Source organism: Oreochromis niloticus, linkage group LG5, assembly GCF_001858045.2.
Source record: "Oreochromis niloticus isolate F11D_XX linkage group LG5, O_niloticus_UMD_NMBU, whole genome shotgun sequence".
In the NCBI taxonomy this organism is placed as follows: domain Eukaryota; kingdom Metazoa; phylum Chordata; class Actinopteri; order Cichliformes; family Cichlidae; genus Oreochromis; species Oreochromis niloticus.
In genome coordinates this window covers 35,767,624-35,788,154 of record NC_031970.2, presented here as the reverse complement: position 1 = coordinate 35,788,154, position 20,531 = coordinate 35,767,624, and the positions used below count along the sequence as shown (strand labels likewise).

General features: G+C 41.2%; 1 protein-coding gene across 3 annotated transcripts in view; it reads right to left on the bottom strand.

Annotated features, from left to right (window-relative positions):
- Positions 1–20,531, bottom strand: part of fhit (fragile histidine triad diadenosine triphosphatase) — a 188,536-nt gene that overhangs the window by 159,454 nt on the left and 8,551 nt on the right. For all 3 annotated transcript variants that reach the window (XM_003446477.4, XM_025907533.1, XM_025907532.1), the window contains exon 2: positions 14,388–14,449. The gene's annotated coding sequence lies outside the window, so the exon portion shown is untranslated. The remainder of the gene's footprint in view (positions 1–14,387; positions 14,450–20,531) is intronic.

The window sequence follows — 20,531 nt, the reverse complement described above, 5'->3', positions numbered from 1 at the left end:
GTGGGTGCCGCAGTCTCCCACTGAAGGAGCTGCTCAGTGCTGTCACAGTCTCATGCATGAAGGATGAGCGCTAACTTTTTTCCACTCGATAAAAGTTAACGTGAGGGTTCCCGATGGTTAGAGACAAATGCAATCGCATGGCAGGATGCTGTAAACGGACCAAACTTCAGTCAGGAGAACAACTGAGATAATCCATCCACAATACCAGGTTAGTCATTAATATACTGCAACAACACGGGAATAGAGCAGCTGCCAGAGAATTCAGCATTAATGAATCAATGGTACGGAAGTTGAGGAAGCAAAAAGAATTAGTTGAGTAAAGTTTGACTTATCTGACTGTTTTGTTTGCTTAATGTGCCTTATAATCCAGTGCACCTTATGATCCAAAAAATACAGTAGTGATTCAGCAGTTTCCAGTTCATGGCAGGATTGGTAAACTCTGGGCTTTGTGAAATGACACACTATCCACAGGAAGCTTGATTTTAACAAGGGGTGATTTGAGTTACTGTCTTCTTTTCACCTTTAAGCAATCTGTCCATTCCACTCTTACCTCTGACATGCTGCAGATCACTGGGTGTGTCTTTTTCAGACTATTCTCTGTAAATCCCAGAGATTATTCTGAGGGAAAATCACAGTAGTTGGCCAATGATTGTGTATATATAATATTAGCTTTGCCAAATTTGTATTTACAACAGTAGTACTCTAAATTAAACAACAAAATATCCACCACAAAACAGTAAGAAGCCATTCTTAAAATGTAGGTTGACACAGTATGAGCTCTAACTGCCTCTCTCTTTCAGCACTGACAGATTTGACGTTAATATTCTCCTGTTGAAGGACTCAGTTATTGCGTGGTGCACTTTCAGTAATGTCTCATTTTAGCCTTTTCGGGCAGTACAAGGAAACATCTCAAGGATACAGTTGGATGGAATGAATGATATATGAGGCAGGCAAAGCTTTTGTTCAAGAACTTCCTTTGACTTCTTTCCAAAAAGATTTGTTTACCAACCTCTGAGAGTAACTGCCCACAGTGCTGAGGATGTTGCTGTATAGCAAACAATCACTGATCATTAGTCATGCCAAGCAAGAGTGTCTGTGCACAGAGAGGGAGAAACACATACTCTGTGTGGTGGCTAAATGAGATGAGCTGAGCTCTTTCCCTAGTGATGTGTTAATGGGACTCCAGAGACAAAAGAATTTAAAAAAGAATCTTTTTGAATATTTTTCATTTCACAATGTCACATTGTGTGACAGCTTTCATATCTCTTCAGAGAAACAGGCAGTACTTAGTTGGCAGTAGTAATTTCAGCCTGGTTCTTATACAGTGCCTTTCTACTCCACTTGAGCACTCAAAGCACTTTATACAGCATGTCTCATTCACCCATTCATACACATTCATACTCCAATGAACGCATCAGAAGCAACTTGGGGTTCCGTATCTTAATATTGAATTGGTGTGTAACTTTGCCAAAACAATGTCGGACTGTGTAGTTTTCGCTGGTCCCCTCCCCAATCGGACCAGGAGTGACATGTTTAGCCGCATGTTCTCCTTAAAGTGCTGGCTGTCTGAGTGGTGTCCAAAAAACAATCTGAGCTTTATAGATGACTGGGAAACTTTCTGGAGAAAACCTGGTCTTGTTAGGAGAGACGGCATTACCTTTTTATGGCTTGTCCAAAACTCAAAACCCAGTATTATTTGTTGTTATTTACAATTCACCTTGACCCTACTCAGAGCAAAGTCTGAATTCTCAGACTTTTTTATCTGTTTTAGTGCTCAGCTCAGATCAAACAAGTATTGACATCCATGTAGATGCTAAAAACGACAGCTTCAACACAGCATTTAATCTATGTTTAGGCTCAGTTTGCTTCTCCTAAAATGTAAAAGAGCCAACCACCAATTTAATCACACTCTAGATCTTGTTAGGACAAATAGAAACTGAACATTTAACAGTAATTCCTGAAAACCCTCTGTTGTCTGATCATTTCCTGATCACATTTAATAATGTTAATAATAGATCACACAGCAGTGGGGAATTTCATATCAACAACTGCTGAGCCAAGTAATTCTTTATCCTTAACTAGTATTGACTTCATTAATTTCTCCACAAAGAAAATTTTAACCATGACTCATAACCATCTCACAGATGTAACATTATCTACAGCTTTCAGTACCATTGATATTCATTTAGTCTTTTTATCCAATTGATCTTTCTGAGTTAACTTCAGTAATTACTTCCAAACTATCAACGTGTCTTCAAGACACCATTCCTATAAGACTGCTCAAAGATTCGCTACCATTAATTAATGCTTCAATCATAAATATGATCAACACAACTCTATTAATTGGCCCAGCACAGAAACAGCTTTAGTGAAGGTTACAAATGATCTTCTTATGGCCTCTGACAGTGGACTCATCTCTGTGCTTGTCCTGCTAGACCTCAGTGCTGCGTTCGATACTGTTGACCATAACAATTTATTACAGCATGCTAACCAGCATATTAAAGCATGCTGTAGCATACTCAAAGGGGATCATATGATTGTTGGGTTTTTTCTGTTTTCTTTGTATTACTGTAGGGTTTTTACCTTAAACCGCATTGAGGCGACTGTTGTTGTGATTTAATTTTATAAATAAAACTGAACTGAACTGAGCAATGCCTGGTCAGCTGGTACTATTTTACTTTTGTAAGACTATTAATGGAGTCTTCGTTAAAGGACATATCACAGTTTGGGTTATGGTAGCAGCAGCACCTCAGAATATGGGAATACAAATAAATAAATAAATGAATACAAATTTTCCTCCTTTATGTTTGATTTCCTCTTTTTGCACCATCTTTAAAGAAGGAAGGTTTGGGTATCTGTAGCAAGAAATTACCAGCCTTCCATCAACCGTTCTGTCATCCATTTAACTGCCTGTTCTAATTTTTTTTTATTTTTTTTTTTGGCCATTAGACATTGGGCTGAATGACACATTTGGAAGAGACTCTCAAACATACATTAGGATTGAGAGAGGAAGAAAATGACTCAGTAGGTGAGGTTGTGCATTACAGGTCATTATATGAGCAGCCTGAGAGCCACTCAGCCACCATTAACCACGATGAGGGGCGAATGGGACACTTCCTGCTGGGACGTAATGGAAGAGATGTGGAGTGCATGTTCAGAGCTGATGGCTTCATATGTTCCATGCTGGAAATTAACACTAAGGCCACACTCTGGACTATAGCACAGAATCCATTTTTAATGCACTGCCCACAAGTAATTTATAGCAAAATATGTTTCTCTGCTGCCTTAAGTGGAACTGATGTATATAACGTGTAATAATGTCACTTGTGAGTAAAAGAAAACATAATTAGAATATAATGTGCTTACATGAGAGGGTCCAGCTGTAGATCAGAGGAATAGGAAAGGAATGTCTGTGTGTTTCAGTTTGGTTTAGCTGTAGGCCTGAGTGTGTGTGTAATTGTGTAGAGGGAGAGGAATTTATGGACACTGGGGGTCTGCTGTCATAAAAGGAGACAGGAAGCTAAAGTTGGGGGATGCTGATGCTGATGCTTGTCCCTGAATGTAATAAAAGCTCATAACTATCACAACTTAGAAGTAGGTTTGCAGGAGACCCTCCACATGCTTCGCTGTAAAAGTAAGACAACAAGAGGCCAATGGCCCAGTGGATGCAGAGTGGGGGTCTCAGTGCTTGTAATATGTTTTGTATGTTTTGTAGAGGAATTTGGTGTAGCTTGGGTGAGGGGAGATGGACTTTTATGACCAACAGGAAGTCACATACACAGAGACACATACACACAGTGCTTTAACTGTTACAACGCACACACACCCACACGCACAGTCACTCACATGCACTCACATACACACAGGCACTCACGTGCTCGCGTATACATACACAAACACAGAGTTTACAACACACCATGTGGGTTTTACGATGGGGTCGCTTCTATAAAACTGGTTGTAACAAACAAAGAAGTGAAGATCTGCAGAGGGACACCGGCCTTGCACATCTTCCCTTCTAGAAGATGCATGCGTAACTGAAGATGAATAAAGGTTTTGTGAAATGACTACTGAGTCCGGTGTCGTCTCTGGAGGCCCGAGGAATAAAAAAGAACCAGGGTGAAACTACTTTACGTAACATACTCCATATAGAGTACAGTCAGCAAACAGAAATGTAAGTGTCTGAAAAAAGCACTGTTACCATAAGACAATATTTCAGGGACTCATAGGAGGAACAGTGAAAACCGAACAATCAGTTTCAGCATTATTCATCACAAGGATTAGTCAAACATATATATTATAAAGTAATGTAAGTCCCGCTTTTAATTTTCAGGATCAAAGTTATTCAAGTGCCAGAGCTGCTCTGCATCAAGCATGTCCCGTCTCAAACATGGTGCTCTTGAGTCAAATACAAAAAAAAATAAAAAATCAGAGAAGGCATCAAAGAATTCCAGTACAGGCCTGTCAGCCAGTTCAACTGCGACTGCCACTGGCATTGTTTGTTTTGTGTTAACGTGGAACTGAAATTACCATAGAGTAAAATTTGAAATCTAAGGTAGTAATTTGCCACAGGCCTAAATTACAGCTTTATCAACTAAAACTAAATAATTTAAGCAAATCAATCAAACCAGACCTTCTGTCTGTGCTGCGTCTGCTGTCTGTGGGGGAAAAGAGAGCAGTAGTAATTTATCCAACTACGGAAATCAACTGTACAAGTAAATGCAATTTTTTTTTTGTTAGTAGGCAATGTTTTATATACAGTGGCGTCGTTAGGCCTATGTTAGGGGTGCTGAAGCCTCCCTAAAATATTCTTAACCCCCCCTAAATAATGTGGTGTTTTTTTTTTAAATTTTTTTACTTATTCTATTTTTATTTTTTACAGAAATTGCAGATCAATTCACTATAAAGATGTAGGAATATGAGTTTAAATAAATGATAATATAAACCTGTCTCTGTTCACTTAAATATGTTCATAAAACTGTTGGTCCCTTTCACTTAACAGTGTTAAGGTAGCATCAGTGCTTCGTTATCCGATCCGTTCCAGTTGTTCACAGGGAACATCCACAAATCCAGTCCTCGTTTTCTCTGCTACTTTACACTCCGCTGCAGCTACACCTGCGGACACACTAGTGTACATGCTGCAAACAGCAAGACAACATGGATATACGCAAGTTTTTCAAGAAAGTAAGTCTTCATCACTGCTGGTAGTAACAGTTAGTTAGCTCCAGCCTCCAGCTAACAGCAGAGAGTCCCATGTAATTAATGAACCACGTGCTCCCCATTTTGATAAATAAAAACCTGGCTAGCACACTAAGTTGAATTGTTTGCATAATGTTAATTTCTCTCACTTGTTTTAGCTCTGAAACATCGAGCTGAGCTCATTCAGGTATGGTTATCATCAGTGGAAATAATAATAATGCACTAATAATAATCACTCCATCCCCATCCCACATAGCAAAATTGGTATGGCCCAGATCTGGCCCACACAATGTGTTTACACATGGCCCACATACTGCAAAGAATGACGGCCCTTTGGTGGCCCAGATCTGGTTTGCCAGAGGTAGCCCACACATGGGCCAGCACAAGGCCAGTTGCAGACACACTGCTGGCCCATGTGTGGGCCAGAACAGTTTCAGCTCTGGCCCCAGATGTCAGCCTAATGTGTACCTTAATCAAGCCATGAAATAACAACATGTGCATAATAGTGCACAAGTAACATGACGAAACTGTCCAGACAGTGAATGGACTGATTCTTATATAACGCTTTTCTACTCTCCCGGATTACTCAAAGTGCTCTATACAACTTGCCACATTCACCCAATCACACACTTTCTCTAAGCTGAGTGCTTCCTAACTACTTTCATACACATTCACACTCTTGACATGCAGACTGGAGGAGCCAGGGATCGAACCACTAATGTTCCAATCAGTAGGTGACCTGCTCTACCTCCTGAGCTACAGCCACCCACTGGCAAAGATGAGTAAACCGTCACCAGGTTTTGGATAAAGTGTACACTCACAAACCTGTCAAACCTGCATTTGAAACATTGGCTACTATAGCAGTATAGTATTGCAACATGGCATTTGGGTCTTCTAACTAAAATAGGAAAATAGGAACATAAATAGTGCCATCATTGCCAGACCTGGCCCACATCTGGTTGACATACACCCTGCCATGACACCAGTCCAACTTGATGCCAGATCTGGGCCAGACCTGTTTTTTATGAGCCTGGGCCACATAAACCAAACCATGATCGTGCTAGATGTGACATGCCATCACATAGACAGTGCCATCTATGCCAGGCCTGGCCCATATCTGGATGACATACGTCTTACCATGCCAGAACTCAGCCAGCAGTGCCGGCTTGACACCAGATCCAGGCCAGACCTGTCTGCTATGTGGGATTAACCTGTAGGAGTCAGGGCGGAGGAGCACAGAGAGTGAGAGGGGAGAGACCTCTACTGGAGAGGTGAGTCAAGGATTTCACATTGTTAGTTATTAGTTACTGGTGTCATTGTTTCTGAAATGACACATTTAAAATCTGTGCCATCATGGCAGGTGAGGCAAAGGATGAAAAGGCAGAGCAGTTAGCCGTTTGTGTCAGGTATGTGTCAGAGGGGGCAGTGAAGGAGTGTTTCCTAGCACTTGCAGAGATAAAATCATTTGATGCCCAGTCCATTAGAAATGAGCTTCAGCAGCAGATCCAAATGAATGGTCTTGCAGAGCGTGTGTGTAGCACAAACATATGATGGTGCAGCTGTTATGAGTGGCTCCACTCGAGGTGTACAAGCACATTTTAGAAGGCTCCATCCTGAGGCTATCTATGTGCATTGTTATGCTCATCAACTCAAGAGAATTCCGTGAATTAAAAAAGAAATCCTTGAATCAGTATATAGAACAAATGTATTCTAAACTTTTGACTCATCAAAGTAGCCTCCTTTGGCAGATATAACAGCTGAACACACCCGTTTATTCTTTCTACAATAGAAATCAAATATTCTCCCATATCTGTAGCAGAAGTTCCCATAAATGTGGACCTTGTAGGTTGCGTTGCTTTGCACTCTCCTGTCCAGTTCATCCCAAATCAAATGTTTCAAATTTTGATTCATCAGTCCATAATACCTTCTTCCAGTCTTCAGTAGTCCAATGTTGGTGTTTCATGGCCCAGTCAAGCCTCTTTGTTTTATTCTGACATCTTACCAATGGCCTTCTTGCTGCAGCTCATCCTGTCAAACCTGCAGCTCGAAGTCTTCTCTTTACAGCTGAACCTGAGACTTGCTTATATGACCACTATTAAGCTGTGCTTGAAGCTGTTGTCCTGTGAGCCGCCAATCACACAAGCTGTTAACTCTCAGAAACTTGTCCTCTGATTCAGTCGTGTCTTTGGGTCTGCAGACCTCTTCCTGTCACAGTTTGTTTCTGAGCCTTTGGATGCTGAAGGAAACTGTACTCACTGACACCCTGACTTACTTTGCAATTTCTCTGTAGGACAGACCTACACATTTAAGTGTTATGATGCTCTGTCTCTCTTCTATTGTTAATCACCTTTTTCTCACCGTTTCTGTAGCAACACACCACTTTCTGCAGCAGAATACTGTTCAGCTGAAGCTCAAGAGGGTATGGTACCACAGTGTGTCCCAACACTGCTTTATGCAGACAGAGGGGCTGTAAGTAATCCAGAAAAGTTGGAACACCTGTAGGAAATAGTAGCACCAGTTTTTAAGGCTTGATCAATCTCCATTGCTGCAGAACAGCTTTAAATTCTTAACCTATTTTGTGTTTACTGAAAAACTCATTTCTCTTTATAATTTAGAAATTCACATGATTTTTTTTTAACCTCTGGCAGTTCTCCACTTCCCTTTGCACCATTTCAAGCAATAAATAACTGGAAAAATTGGCGTGTTCTAAAATTTTTAACCAGTTCTATATATGACCTACAAGGCATCAAATCTAGCTGTGATTAAGGACACAGAAACCTGCAGTTTTTAAAAATTCAAATGACAAGCCTAGAAATTCAGAAGGCACAGCTGCTCAGGATGTAGAGCTGTTACATTTCTTGTACATCTGGAGATAATCCTCCTTTTTGGCCAGTTAATGCAAGAGCAAGACAGACACTGTTTATACGATGCAGATTCTCAGCTGGAAACAGATGGGTGTGTAAGTTCTTAGATCATGAAAGATCCCCAGGTAACAGTAGTCTGTTATCAGACATGTTCAGTTTGAGCCGTTTTAAGATGGATCCTGATGTAGAACTAAACACAAAATAAACCTGCTGCAGGCTGTTGTAGCTGAAGCAAAGAACTGGCTATCCATGTCTGTCTTGCTTGTTACTATTGCATGACTGTGTGTGTGTGTGTGTGTGTGTGTGTGTGTGTGTGTGCGTGTGTGTGTGTGTGCGTGTGTGTGTGTGTGTGTGTGTGTTAGTCTTAATGTGACTCAATTCCCAGAGGGCCAGTAGCAGGTTCCAGCTCCATTTAAACCAAAGAAGGCTGTGTGTGTGTGTGTGTGTGTGTGTGTGTGTGTGTGTGTGTGTGTATGCTGGGGGGATTATGAGCAGATGGCATGGGAACACACACACATGCACCCTGCCATCCATCTGGACAGTTCTGCAGGTGAAGGGAAAAGTGTTTGCTGAAAAAAGTGTGTGACATCACAGTGGTAAACAGCGCAGGCAGCAGAACTTAAGGCCTGGTCCAGGGGAGGCTGCATTTCTCTGTTGATTAGCCAAAATAGCAGAAAGACAGCCAGAGAGGAAAGGGGGAGGAAAACACTGTGAAGGACATTTGGATAGAAAGGTGTTCTGTATGGCTTTTCACAAAAATCCAAGGCCTTGTTAGATAAACAACAACTGTGAAATGCAGCCCACTCACAGTTAATTAATACATTCTTTATAATGATTTCATGTCCATAACAGGTAGACCGTTATCTCCTATGATGGTTTTGTGGTTATGAGCTTTGTGCTATTCTTAGTGAAAATTCCAGATTCTAAGTCATATACCAATAATCCAATTGGTAATGATAATAAAATGATCATTAATTTATACTACATTTTTAAATAAGAGTAAAAAGTGCACTACAAAGCAGAACAGCACCTAAAAGTGAGGTCACTCCCCATCACCATAACATTACTTAAAGAAAGAAATAAACGGTTACGACAACACTTTCTCGTTGTGGGCCTCCCTCTTCTGTCACACTGACTTCCATTATGATACTGATACTATAACACATGTGTACTGCATTACTGCCGACCTGTTTTTAATGATGACGCTGCATCCGAATAACAAATGAGCAATTCTGCCTAACTGCACATTTTTTTGTTGTATTGAATCTAAAACTGTTATGTTATGTTATGTTATGTTATGTTATGTTATGTTATGTTATGTTATGTGAGTGAGAGAGAGAGTGTGTTTGCATTAGTCCATCATATAGAATTTTAACTGAAATCTCCACTAAGGTGTAGCGCAGAGGTCAGCCCGATATAAATCAATGAAAGGTTTTTGTTTTTTATGATCCCATTTTCGTGGCTGCTATTCTAGACCAGTTGTGATGTTAGATCAACCAAAACTAGACTGAGCAGACTGCTACAGTCCTGGTATCTCGCTCATTATCCCGGCCTTCATTTTTATGTTAGCTATAAACAAAATGTCATAACTGGAGGAGTTTAAGTAGCTCTGGAGCTAAAAATATTCTCCATCCTTATTTATATTTTAAAGTTCACCTCTACTGCTCTGACACAATTCTGACTTTGGTGCAGTTGTTCTATAACTAAACTGATAGGGACGGAAATCTCAAAATCTAGGAGAGAAACCTAGTGTCTATAAACAAAACTCTCTGGGTTTGTACTGAATATGGGGCCAAGCACCTATTTTAACTGTGCTGAATTGTCCATATTTAACTGCTAAAGAGAGAAAAACCCATTTATCATGACATCAGCATCCTACCAGGCACTGAGAAGAGCTGGCTGTGCTTCTAATAGACTAGCAAAGGTCACTTATTACCACAGCCCACAGTCACTGACAAATTCATCAAAACACCATTGGTCACTGGACTCATTCACCAGTTTGTTAATCCAGACTGAATAAATCTATTTGTCAGACGTCAGTTACACACTTATTTCTATAGATCAAAAGCCGCCTTCATATGCTGCCAGACTCTCCCTCATTTAACTGTTGCACAACGACTTTCATGATATTAAAAATAGTTTGGAATTTAATGACAGTCGCTGAATAAGCTGCGGCCAGAACTACAGAAAACAAAAGGATGAAACAAACAATATTATATTTACAATCACGCTTAAGGTGCAATAACCTACTTATCACTGGAATTAAGATTCCTCTGACCACTCTCACTTCGATCCAGAAACATTATTATTGAGTTATAGTCCTTATTGAAGGACTTCATGATGGCTCAGCTTAAGATCCCCACAGACAGCGTCAACCAAATAACCTTTTATCACATCCACTGTCTCGGTGCTGTTAAAAAAGACACCAACAAACCAAGACAAAGAACTGCTACCTTTAAACATTACAAGCACAAAGAAGTAGTGAAAAAACAAGGAAAAGAACTGAAAGGAACTCACAATTATAAATGATCAATTCCCATCAGAAATTCAGGAAAGATGCAAACGCCTCTTATATTGCTTTGCCACTCCTTACACATTAACACCACTGCACATTAAAACTACACTTTTAATCATCGCTCATACATGTCCAGGCGACACAGTCAACCATACATTTAATCCAAAACCACATATCCATATTCATCATATCTCTACAAACGTGGATCGAATGTTTCTGCCGCCTATGAAATTTCTGAGTTGGAAAATCTGTGGAGTTGGAAAAAATCATTCAAGTTTGGTAATCCACTGCAATTTTAAAGGAATACATGGAAGAGGATGGCCATTGTGATAGTTGGAGGTTAAACCATCACCAGATGATCAAGAATACACTTATGTCTGATCAAACATAGATAGGAGTTAAACAATGTATTAAACACAAAGACAAAATTTCTTATATAGCGGCTGAGACATGACAACATTACATACAATAATAAATCTGGTAAATATCTGGCAAACATACTTGATCAAAATAAAGAAAAAATAACAAGCACAGTTATCAAGGACTCAGCAAGTCTTCCAAAAACTCTACGAATAAAAAATTTACGGGGGGAAATTTTTTGTATGAACACCTCTGAAAATGACCAAAATATGGAAGATATTCACAAATTCCCCAAATTCAATCATTTCAATTTGAAGCAGATAAGAAATTTGGGTTTGGAGAATCCTTTACTGGTTGGATAAAAGCATTTTACACATCCCCAAAGGCAGTCGACACTGAGAGGTTAATGTCAGTGTGGCATGAATAAGGCACGGCGGGACCACAGGTTGTTATTGAGAGCCATCTTTATTCATTCCGCGGCTGCAGCTCTCTGCTGGCAGCCATACATACATCACACCACAATCATCCACCAACCCGTGGGTCCCCGTGTTTTAACAGGCGGGCGTGATTGCGGATGCCGTGCAGGTGCGTCCGCACGGCACCGCCAACCACCCTCACCACAGTCAGCTTCACTCTCCTGAATGCTATCAGGCAAAGATGTCCTGTGGCTCCATCTCTATTTGCATTATTCATTGAACCACTAGTTGACACTGTAACACAAATTAGCAATATTAAGGGGGATTGCAAATGTTAATACAGAACACAAAATTCTCTTTTATGCAGATGATGTGCAGCAGGAAAAGCTGTGATGAGAAGTAAAATAATTTTATTCTCATCACATAAAAAAATCTAAGGAGCTGCAGTGAACATAACTGGCCATATTTGAAAAAGTCATTTCCAAACAGAAAAAACTTTGAACACTAGTAAAGCTTCCCAACCTGCCAATATTACTCTAAGTGCAGCTCATACAGAAGGCAACCCAGAACAAAACCCAGACTTCACTTGCCTCAGTTAAGTCATAGGAGAAGAGACCAGAGATGATGGAGATCTGCTAAGTCTGTCATCCTACCGAACACCACCCACTGAACCCACTACTCCTCCCCTCCCCTGCAGCTGAGCTACAAACCACACCCTGCCACATGTATATTTTTCTTTTATTCATTGTATAGTGTTGCTGTTGTTAGGTTATGCTGCATCTATTTATTTATTCAAACCCTGTCCACTCTGCTGCTGTAAAAATGTAAATTTCCCAACTGCGGGACTAATGAAGGCTATGTTGTGTCATCTACTAAAGATTCTGGGGGAGAGGGGGACCCATCCATGGGAACAAGACCAACAAAGTAGTTAAACATCAGTTTGGAGGCAGGACGGTTATGATTTGCCCCGAGTTCCTTAAAGTTCTGGATATTGTCCCGCTGTCTTGGTTGACATGCCTCTGTAACATTGCCTGGAGATCTGGAGCAGTGCCTCTTGGTTGGCAGACTGGGGTGGTGATTCCCATCTTTAAGAAGTAGGGACTGGGAGGTGTGCTCTAACTACAGGGGGACCACACTCCTCATCCTTATCCTGGGAATGTCTACAATTAGGTACTTGGAAGGTAAGTTAATTTGTTGGTAGTCTCCATGCATTTTGTTGACTTCCAGAAGGAATTCAACCACATTCCTTTCTGGTATCCTTCGGGGTGCGAGTCAGGATTGTGGACTGTCTGGCCCATTCGGTCCCTGTACAAGCATTGCAAGATCTTAGTTTGCATTGTTCCAGATCGGGGATGAGTTGCTGCGCCAAGTGGAGGAGTTTAAGTATCTCAGGGTTGTGTTCACAAGTGAGAAGGGAGCAGGAGATTGACAGGTTATAGCTGCAATCACACTGTTCACTGTAGTGAAGAGAGAGCCGAGTGTAAAAGCAAATCTATCAATTTTCCAGTCGATCTACATCCCTGTTCTCATGAGCTTTGAGTGACTGAAAGAATGAGAATATACTAACAGCAGAAATCTGCTTTCTCTGAAGGGTGGTTGGCTAGGGTGATATGGAGAAGAGTGAGAGTGCAGTTTCGAGTGGGCCTCGAATAGTGTAGAGCGCCAAACCTCTACATTAACAGGACTCAGACGAGTTGGTTCAGGCATCTGACAAGCATGCTTTTTTGGTGAGGTGTTTGTGATAGATTTTATGTCTTGGCTGGCCTGGCCTGTGTTTCTTTGGATAACCTGGATGAGGTAACTAGGGAGAAGGAGGTCTGGGCTTTGTTGCTAAGGGCGTTGTGAGATTATTATACCATCTTATGCCACCTTATACTTCTAATCAAAGAAGTGCTGAATCATTATAGGGCTATAGGCCACAATATGTCCTGGATTAAAGATTGTGAAATCATTACAGTGTTTTATGATGCATTATACTGCTGAGTTATAAGAAATGCTGTTTGTGTAGAATCATGGCCTTCCTTTTCTGATTACAAAGAGAGCAGAACATACCGTAGAGGTTTTCTGCCCCATGTCTTCAGGAGGAGATAAAACAGGAAGCCAAGGCCGTCACTTAGGTGCCGTAAGAGAGAAAGAATGTGAATGCTTAGTGTGGAGGGGGGCCGAAGAATGTGAGAAACGGTCAGACACTTCGAGATCTGGCGGACACACTCCTGTCCACATCTCCCGTCCGGACGTTTATGCTCAAAGTGTTGTATGGAATAAAGAGATTGTTGATTGAGCATTTATACACCGAGTGTTGTTCTTCCTTCAGCCCAAAGATTAAAGAATTGGGATATTTAACAGCATGAAGGAAATGAATGGATTGTGGTAATAATAACAATAACAACAAGAATAATAACAACAACAAGAAGAAAAAGGAGATTATTACTAAGTGCTCCACCAAAACACTGGAGTGTAATGCTTGCATACTGCAGTGATTAGATGCTATTTAGAGACGTAATAATAGTGATCATTCTTCTTATTTGGCTGATTGTCTATGAGTTTTATGAGCCTCCCTCTCTTCCTGTCGGGCTTGGTCTTGCAAATGACTCCCTCGTCTTCAGAATGAATGGAAGCAGAGCAGTCACTTAGTGAATTACTGAGGCTTCAGGCTGAAGCACTGTCAGCTCACAAACTCTGATGAATGAGCCATTTGCTTTAACACGGCTCCTCACAGGAGTGTGTTTGCAGCACAACTGATTTGCATTTATTTATTACTGATGATGAATACTCCACCTTGAAGGACTCCACTGGTGAGTTTGCATGTATTAATAACTAATTGTGTACACTTCAAATTGATGCCAACTGTTTTCACACAGAACAGACAGTACTCACATTTAACAATATGTGTTTGTTTTAGTTCATGTGTACTGAAATGTGCATGACTGTGCACAAGACTGTGTTTTGTATCAAGTGGACACAGTTTGCAGCTATTTGGTTAAGTTTTCACCACAGAATTGCAAAACAACAGTGAGCTAGCGCTGTAATCCTTACCTTGAAGGATGATTTCTCAGTGGTTCACTGCTTGCGTTTGTGGCTGAGGCAGAATGTACAGGCTGGGAAGGAGAAAGCAGAGTGGATGTTATTTTTGATGTGAATGTAAGAACCAACGAGAGGAGAGGTGGAGCACTCATATTCAGTTTTTTGCTTCTCCACATTAACCCTCTTGGTGGAAATCAGTTGCAGCTCTACTGATCTTGTGCAGTGTGCATGGACACAGTGATGGCTGGAATTATTACAGCAAGCAGCCTCTCTTTCTAACTTTATTACTTTTATTTTTAAGCAGTACTGATGGGCACAGAAATAGAAGAAGCCTGATGAAGTAAATGAATTTATAGTCATTCCCACTAATTACCTACACTGTGGCTGCCCACATCTAATGTCCTGACAAAGTTACACAATAAACCACAACTACTTGCCAAAATGGCAACACTGGCATTTTATTTTTGAAACCATCTAAAATCCTTTGTCACGTTAGAGCTGCCTAGTGAGCTCTCTTCCCCCTCCCCTCCCTAATTTTTATTATATGACAGCAGCAACAAACCCCCTGCTGCCACAGTGGGATGATATAAAAATAGAGGGTGATAACAATTTGCATGCATGAGTTTCTGTCTGATGTCTTCTTGTGGCAGCAGAGCTAAGTCAGCATGTCAGAGAAGGAGCTCCACTGTGATGGAGAACACTCTGTTTACTCCACCATGTCTTTAAAAGTGTCCAATTTGCAGCCAATCACAGAGCTAGCTTTATTCAGCCACCAGCTCTAATGCTGCTCTTCAAGCAGACCACAGCAAAGTTCATCACAGTGGCCAAAACCGAGTGACAGAAAATCGTCATGTTGCTGCATAGACTGAAGGGTCTCAGCTTCCAGAAGAAAGAGAGGCTGCTCCAGTTTAGCCTGTGCATCTGCATCAGCAGCATCTTCATAAAATGGCTCTAGTACCAGTGGCACAATTGACATACTGGTGAAAAGCTGGTAATATTCTCTCCAATGAGGTCTAGCTTACAATGACCAGTAACAACCATAAAACCAGTAGAGTGCTGGGTTTACAGTGGAATGAATGAGGAGTGACATTATCAGCCCTCACAGGGCTAAAGACTTTCTGATTTGCATAATGTGAGTGTTTAGAGCTACTGCAGTGATACGCAACTCAACTACTCTACACCACTCCACCTGTGCTCCACTGTGAGTATGAAGAGTTTAGTAAACTTAGTTTAACACATATATATCTGGTTAATGCCGGTGGCCTTATGTCTATCACCGTTACTCTAAACAAACAACTGCATTATTTGCTGCTCAGAGATGGTAAAAGTCTTTATTCTACACAAAAACAGGCAGTTTTTTGTTTGGTTTGGTTTTTTGTGTAGAACAGTATTTTCACACTTCGCACTCATCTTTAAAAAAGAACACATGATGAAATGACTAATCCAAGCTGTTTAATACTTTAACAGTTCAGATGGTAGAATTACTGTGGGCCTCATTTTTTTTGCCGTCCAGAGAGACAGACAGAAAGACCAGTGTCCAGCCTACTTGTAAAGCAGGTTAACTCATATATTGGCAGGGTCTCCATGGCAAACTGGTCCTGGTTGAAGGACCAGAAAGCGATATCGGATGCCTACGATGAGTACTAGAGCAAGGGAACGGTTTACCCTGCCTGGGATAGGGTTAGCAGCTCTGTCAGGCCCCTGCTGGGGGGCACTGGGGTCTCAGGTCTGTGGACTCAGAGCTCGGTCTGCTCTGGCATGCAGGCTCGTTGTCACGGCCCCTGGGCCTTCTACACTGTGGCTGCTGGGTGACCCCCCTCCAGGGCACTCTTCAGCTCTTTTCTAGGTGGGTGGTGTGATTGCCCCTGCGGTGGTCCTCCTCGGGCTCCTGTGCTCTGGGGGGCCTACATGGAGAAACCTTAATACACGCTCATACACAGGTGTTCACACAAGTGTACAAACAGGTACTCACCGACACACACTATCTTGGTTAGCTGCTGCCTTTATCATGCACTATTAGTCCTGTACACTGCTCACTACCATTTAATATTTATTATTTACTGTTACTGATGCTTATGTTGATTGTTGCTGTGTTGTTTTTGTTTTGCTTGTGATCAGGCAGACATTTAGTGTCCTTTCTCTCTCTGGCTCTCTTCACCTCTCCTTCTGTTAACTTTCTTCCCAACTTCTCTTTTCTTCTTCTTTCGCTTTCCCGTCCCCCGGTCCTGTCCATTCTGACTGTAATAACTTAAAATAAAAAATATAAAAAATAAATAATAAATAATAAAGATTGAATAAACTATAAAAATGAAATGGACCAGTATAGTAAAAGCCATAATGGTCTTCTTGGGAAAATAAATCTGTTGGGCATTCAGACAATAATTCTGATTGCTACAGTGCCGGACAGGACAGGCAAAAACTGCCATCTATTTATGAATGAATACATTTACATGCTAACTAGGTCAGAGCTCTGCCAGATGTGACCATTCATGCCTGAGAGGCAGAGAGGCTATCAGTCTACAAGAATCCAGACTGGAACCTGCAAGATGCAGGGGGAATGGAGTAACCACTGAGTGGGTCACAAGAGCCTAGGCCATTGGAAACAACACCTAGATGGCTACTGCTGAGACTTGCCTAGCACCAACTACCTGTGATGGACAGATAACACCAAGAGATATTCTGATAAGTCTCTAGAAAAATAACAAAGGCAAACCTAAAAAAGAAGTTTCATCCATGAAGCAGAGGCAAAGAAAACCCAGCATATGACGTATTGTTGTGGCATAATTGACACAGGCCTCTTACATTATCCATCCTTGTTTGCAAATCTCCATGTGAAGTTATGACTTTAAGTAGGTCAATCAATCTGAGGGACATGGTGTCAATTATCTAATGATGAAAGATAAAATGCAGCCATTGTCAAATTAAATTTGCACAGCTGGCTCCACCAGTAGCCTTTTGTACTAATGTAAAAATGCCACTGGTGTTAATTACAAGGTATGCTGGCCACCTGTGAAGATTTTTTTATTTTATATTATTATTTATGTTATTATCAGTGTTGGGTAAGTTACTTTAAATTAGTAACTTAGTTACATTACTAGTTACTTCAAGTTACTCGTTACTTTCAGAGTAACTAGTTACTAGGGAAAGTAACTTTGGTTTTACTCAGAATTCTCTTGTTAATGTGTTGCTTCCGTAACTGGATACCCAGCCAGACTGCCAGTCTTCTAGCTTGCTTACTTGCCACAAGTGCACTGTGCCACCTACCAATAGAAAGGAAAAAATAATGTGCACATTTCCACGAGAGAAATCCCACGCCTGGACCGTCGTTGACCGCCGCCATGATTCTAGCCTGCTTTTTACATCCAACACAAAAACTGCAGTCGTGGTGCTTTTGATTGTACTCAGAACTTGGAAATTCTGCCTTCTGAATAGGAAGATGTAGGTAACACCAGACTGCAGATGAGCTGCATACAGAGCTGGACTGGGACAAAACAATCGTCCCGGGCATTTTGACTAGAGACCGGCCCACCATTATAGGAAAAATCATAAAGCCTTTGAATGAAAATAAACACTGTTGTGACAGTGATGTACACTGTTCTGATGGTATATATGTATCAATCTATCAATTGTTTGTTGTAAGACTCAGATAATTATTTATTAAAAGTGAGACATTTTAAATGAGAATAAGAATGAAAAGTATTTCCTTGTGCCCCCCTTTCCCTGTTAATGCCCTACCTGGCCCCCTGGCAACACTTTGCTAGACCCGCCCCTGCACAGTTACCAGCTGTCAGCTACATAGAAAAGCATCCTGGTGTTATTTGTCTCTCAGAAACAGTTCATAACTTCCCTTCAACTCATTCATGTCACCTAAAAGGTAAACCTGTTTCTCCATCACCTGTTCAGCTCTGATGATTCAGTAAGGACATCTCCTGGTTTCATCTGCATGTTTCCCTCTCACCAGATAACCAAACCGACATCATGACCAGCAGCTTTACAGCTGTGGCTCCAGCAAACATCAGCTGATACTAGCAATTAATATTAAATAAATTCTAACAACAGCTGATCAAGCTTAAACTTGCTGCTGTTGTTTAGCGCGACATCCGCTGGTTTCCTCTTTCTGGCGCGAAGTGGGCGATAAATAAACAAGAGAGAAAAGCCGATCAGCTGATCATTGATCAGTTTCATGATTGAAGTAGCAACAGGAGAGGGAGGGGAGAGAATGAGAGAAGAAGAGGCAGCTGTGCAGCTTCAGCTTTGTGTCTTTTTCATTGTAGCTGAATTACGGGACAAACTGTTCCTTTTCACCTCAGTACGAAACGCGTAATATTTTCTCTGAATACCAGACGATTCCGTTTTTTAGGGGACGGTTGTCAACTCTAATAATTAACCGTATGAACAAAATAAAGTTCAACATCAGTAACATAGCACCCACCCAGCTGTATAGAAACTCCGTCATGCTAGCTAGCACGCAGTACGAAAATGTCAGCATACCGAAAATAAACTCCACCTAAACTTGGTTTATATCTGACTCAAACAGACTGCAGGTCATAACTTCTTACCTGAAGTTCAGTTCACCTGACACTCTCGGCCCGGCGGCCGCTTCGGGTCTCTCCTCCTCCTGCCTCCACTTTCTCTCATCCACCTGCTGGCCTCCACCACTTGCTAATGTTACTGAATCTGTGGAAGCTCCGCGATATCCACCACACGAAGTAACGAGTAACGAGCCTATCTAAATCCCAGTAACGAGTAACGCGTTCCTGATTTTGGCATAATAACTAGTTACCGTGCTTGTTACCACAATAATAACGTAGTTACTGTAACGCGTTACTTAATAACGCGTTAGTCCCAACACTGGTTATTATTTTGCATTGAGTAATGCTTTGTTGTATAATTTGTATAATTTGTTTTGTCTAACATTTAGAAAAAAAACATTCTTTTAATCAAATAGTTCACTTTTAGCTGTTTTCAAGTTTCTTCTTTATAGGAGTAAGGTGGATGTAATTGAAATCATTTACGTACGCTTACAGATAGATTTTCTTGACATGTAGAATGTTCCCAGAATTGATTTTCTAAAATTTGCACAATAAAAGGATCACCCAAACATATGTTAAATTTTTTGGAGAAATATGAGCTCAGTAAAGCACCCCTCCAACAGCCAAACCCATCTGTTCTCTGATTGGACTGTTTGTGATTGACATGACATTGACCAGTCAGCTGAAAGGAAGATAAATCAGGCCAAAATTTGTACTCGTAAGTTGAAATCCACACACAGCCAGGGAACCTGAGCGCTGATGTGAAAGGTTTCACCCCCCCTCAGATCACTTTGTGCGAGAAACAAATGGCCCAATAGGGGGCGCTGCGTGCAGTTATGTTATGCACCATATATTCTTCATTCACCTCTGATGTCAGCAGCACACCAAAGCTGGCTTTAAGAAGGAACAGGATGAGTTACCATCACTGAAAGAGCTGAATAATGCCCTCACCCAGGAGGGAAAACTTTGGGATATGGAAAAAGCTATCCAGCATGAAAAATCTGTTCTGCCTCAGCCCCTGTACAACCCCGTTACCTTCGCAGGGACAAAGGAAGAGTCCCCAGAATATGAGAGAAGCCACTCATGACAATTTACAGAATAAGAGAGATCACCAGCAAGGGCTTCAGAGGAATCTCTATATTGTATATCACTGGCAAGGTGTCCTCATCAACAAGCTACAGCTGTTTGCACACCATGTTCACCCAGACTCCCAGTGCATCTTCACGTGAAGAGGAAGGAATAAGTTCTGCTAGTCAACACTGACCTCACCGAAGTAGGACAGATCTATTCAAACTCCTCAGAATGATTTTTGTCTTTGTTCATGCTCAATCATCCAGGTAAGGAAACCCCAAAAAGTTGATTCTGTTCATCTGCACATTTTATTTTCAGTGGGAGAAACATTTCATCACTCATCCAAGTAACTTCTTCAGTTGATCATGAAACTGACCTCACAGCCCATTGTCAGTCAGTGGTGCTAGTTTCAGTCATGATGTAAATGTACAGCTGAGACCGAAGAAGTCACGTTTCTTCCACGCTACGTCCAGATGAACAGAATCAACTTTTTGGGGTACTCGCAACAAGTTGGCGACCTCCTAACCTCACAGCCTTGTGAGGTTAGGATTGA